Source organism: Loxodonta africana, chromosome 1 (genome assembly GCF_030014295.1).
Source record: "Loxodonta africana isolate mLoxAfr1 chromosome 1, mLoxAfr1.hap2, whole genome shotgun sequence".
NCBI lineage: Eukaryota > Metazoa > Chordata > Mammalia > Proboscidea > Elephantidae > Loxodonta > Loxodonta africana.
Genome location: NC_087342.1, coordinates 38,320,970 through 38,325,194, shown reverse-complemented (window position 1 = coordinate 38,325,194; position 4,225 = coordinate 38,320,970). Strand labels below are relative to the sequence as shown.

Genomic DNA, 4,225 nt, shown 5'->3' with positions numbered 1-4,225 from the left:
TCCAGTAATCCCATTGCTAGAAATATACCCTAGAGAAATAAGAGCCATCACACAAACAGACATATGCACACCCGTGTTCACTGCAGCATAATTCACAAGAGCAAAAAGATGGAAACAACCTACGTGCCCATCAACAGATGAATGGATAAACAAATTATGGTACATATACATAATGGGATACTACACAACGATATAGAACAATGATGAGTATGGGAAACATATCACAATGATGTCAATCAAAAAGGACAAATAGTGTAAGAAACCACTATTATAAAAACTCAAGAAAAGTTTAACAAACAAAAAAAATCTCTGATGGTTACTAAGGGGGAGGGATTGGGGAGAGTAAATAACTCACGAAATAGTACCCAGTGCCCAGTGCCGTCGAGTCGATTTTGACAAGTTAAAAACAAACAATAGATCAATCAAGTGTTCAAGATTAAATCGGCAACACTTGCCCAAAAGCAAAAGTGAGAAGGCAGGAAGGGACAGGAAAACTCCAGGAATGGTAGGGAGAACCAAGGGTGGAAAGTGGGAGAGTGCTGACACATGGCAGGGATTGCAACCAATGTCACAACAATTTTCATGTAAATTTTTGTGTGAAAAACTAATTTGCACTGTAAACTTTCACCTAAAATACAATAAAATTAAACAAGAAAGCATCACCAATGCAACAAGAGATACAAAACAAAAAACACTTGCAGGTTAAGTTGGTGTAATAGTTAGTGAAAATAGGAGAAAAGATATACATCTATATATTGTGCAATAAAATTATAAGTTTTGCTTTATGAAAACAGAGACGATTCTCTTGCCCATGACACTAAAGTTCGTCTTATCAAATGTTAGAAATCTATGTGCTGTATATGTAATTTTTAATGTCTATAACTATGCCTTAAATTGTAACTAGCTTTTAGATAAGTTTTACATAATCATATTTAAATGACCAGGCTCACTGAACCGTATTCACTCAGAAAACTATGAGATTAACAAACATGTCCCTTTTCCAAGACTCCAGAGGTCTAGTAATCATGGCTCACTAATCCTGTGATTGTCTTAGGAAGGTTTCTATTTTTATAGTCTTTATAATGTTTGAGCACATACTGCTCTCTTATAACATGTATATATTCTGACATAATTATCAACCAATAAAAATTTTTTTGTTCAAAGTTCCTGATGAAATTGTATATAAGTACCCTGAAAATCTAAATTAATAGAACACTATTTTATTTGGTATGATATGCTGCCTGATTTAAAAATTGAGTATTAAACCTCCGTAACCAAAAAAACTCACTGCTGCTGAGCCAATTCTGACTCATAGCGACTCCATAAGGTTTCCAAGTCTGTAAATCTCTTCAGAAGCATACTGCCACATCTTTCATGGAATCACTGGTAGTTTTGAACTGTCAATCTTTCGATTAGCAGTCGATCGCTTTGTGTTTAAACCTCCATTGCAATCTGTTAATGGTGTTCTGAGCTGTTTATTTTTGACAGTTATTTGGTGTCAGAAATGGGATCCAGAGAAGAAGACCCCAAACTGACCCCATGGTTAGTGAGGACCATGTGTTGGCACACCTCCTGCTTACTGATCCCTTGCCAGCCCTGGAGTCTGAGGGGTTAAGTCTCTCCTCTCCTGGATCTGAACTCCATTCCCTTTGCTCCTGTGTTTATTGAAGCAACTCAGGGTCAACATAATTTGAGTTCGGAGCCTGGAAGTCATATTGGTGAGTCACTCTTTTGTTCTATTTCCCGTGCCTCCAGAAACCCATTTGTAGTGATTCTAATCATGGACTCCTTTTCTAAATCTCCTTCTCCTCCCCCTCCTAAAACCCCTGCTTCTTGGTATGGAACTGTATGTTGTGGGTTTTCGAGTAAGTGGACTGACTATACCAAAGATGACTTGAATTTCTAGTGGCTACTTTAGAACCAGGTTCCCATTTGCTTTGTCTTTTTCACTCCAATGCCCCATGTTTCTTCAGGTAAGTTAGTATGCTGTTGCTGTGCTCTGTAAGGATTAAATCTGTAGCGGTCGTTTTAAAAAACTTTTGTTTGATGTCTAGGTTTTGTTACCAGTTCCCATTTGCTTTATTCAAACACCCTTTCCTTGGACTAGGTCTAAGAGAAATCAGGCTGGGTCTGATAGACAAAGTTGAACTGGGTCCAAAAGAGGCCTCAGGTAGCCTTTGAAATGGATTCAGCCATGTTCAAAGGGCTTGGGACCCCTCTATCTGGAACTTTGGCAAGTTAATAAAATTATGGGCATAAAACCTGTTTTTCTTTCTGCAAACATGGATTGACTTCATCAAAAATAATTCGGAGTTATAGTATCTACTTTAGGGAACTGAGTTCCTATTTGTTTTGTGTTGTGTTGTTTGAGTGTGTTGATGTCCAAAATTATTGTCTCCTTCACTCTTTTTTTTTTTTTACCATTTTTTTATTGTGCTTTAGATGAAGGTTTACAGAACAAACTAGCTTCTCATTAAACAGTTAATACACATATTGTTTTATGACACTGGTTAACAACCCCATGACATGTCAACCCTCTCCTTTCTCGACCTTGGGTTCTCTATTACCAGCTTTCCAGACCTCTCCTGCCTCCTAGTCCTTACGCCTGGGGCTGGTGTGCCCCTTTAGTCTCATTTTGTTTTACAGGCCTGTCTAGCCTTTGGCTGAAGGGTGAACCTCAGGAGTGACTACATTACTGAGCTAAAAGGGTGTCCGGGGGGCATACTCTCGGGGTTTCTCCAGTCTCTGTCAAGCCAGTAAGTCTGGTCTTTTTTGAGGAGGGGTTAGAATTTTGTTCTACATATTTCTCCAGCTCTGTCCGGGACCCTCCATTATGATTCCTGTCAGAGCAGTCAGTGGTGGTAGCTGGACACCATCTAGTTGTACTGGACTCAGACTGGTGGAGGCCGTGGTGGTTGTGGTCCACTAGTCCTTTGGACTAATCTTTCCGTTGTGTCTTTAGTTTTCTTCATTCTCTGTTGCTGCTGAAGGGGTGAGACCAGTGGACTATCTTAGATGGCTGCTCACAGGCTTTTAAGACCCCAGACTCTACTCACCAAAATAGAATGTAGAACATTTTCTTTACAAACTATGTTATACCAATTGTGCTAGATGTTCCCTGATACCATGGTCCCCACAGCCCTCAGCCTAACAATTCGATCCCTCAGGGAATTTGGATGTATCTATGGAGCTTGAGCTTCCACGTCCTTGCCTTGGGCAAGTTGTGCTGGCTCCCCAGTATTCTGTACTGTCTTACCCATCACCAGAATTACCACTTACCTTTTTTTTTTTTTATTGTCTATTTAGTGTTTTTCCATCCCCACCCCTCCCCTCTCTTGTAACTGTTGAAGATTGTTTCTTTTTGTGTGTAACCTTTTCATGAGTTTTTATAGTAGTGGTCTCATACAATATTTATCCTTTTGTGATTGATCTATTTCACTCAGCATAATGCCCTCCAGATTCATCCGTGTCATGAGATGCTTCGCAGACTCATCACTGTTCACAACTTTGCATGTCATTCTTGCACAGGACCCAGGCTAATCTTCTCCGTATCATTCCAATTTTTGTATATGTTCTGCTGAAGTGAGCACAGAGTGTCTCTTTCACTCTTATTTTTGTTTTGAGAGTTTGGCTTTGATCCAGAAAGAGCTCTGTCTAGATTCCTTGCTTGCCACATCAGGTTTGGGACCCGATTGCCAACTCTCATTTAAGTCTTTGTCCTCTTCTCTTTCAGAAAAATCTGCTACCTATGTGCTTTCTTACTAAATTATATAGCATCACTAAAAATAATTTAGAACTTCAGTGCCTACTTAGAAAAGTATTTTAATGTAAATTGGTTCACTTAAATAGTGCACTAAAAAAATGGATTTTTTATTTTGATTAGTATAATGAGGACTCAGAAAGACAAAACTTATTCTAAAGTTACTTCTCTAAAAAGACTCTTTAAAGTGCACAGGAAATACAGTTATGTATATGTAATATTTTCATACCCCCAGATGGTATAACCAAATTAAATTATGATACCACTTCAAGGGTCTTTATTCTGGCTGGGTTAGAGATAAATAAGCACTTATATAAATTGAATATTCCTAAAAGTTCCTAAAATTAAACCTCAAATATTTTCAATGTTAAAAAATAATTATTATACAAACTAAGCAGAAACTTAAAAAAAAATTAAGTTCACACAATTTCAATAAATCTTTGGGAAACTAGTTTAATAATTTTG

At 38.0% G+C, this 4,225-nt stretch overlaps 1 non-coding gene across 1 annotated transcript; it reads right to left on the bottom strand.

Moving 5' to 3' along the window:
• Positions 1-3,483: 3,483 nt before the first annotated feature.
• Positions 3,484-3,590, bottom strand: LOC111752743 (U6 spliceosomal RNA). Its single transcript, XR_002787663.1, has one exon. It is a non-coding gene; the product is annotated as a U6 spliceosomal RNA (small nuclear RNA).
• Positions 3,591-4,225: the final 635 nt, after the last annotated feature.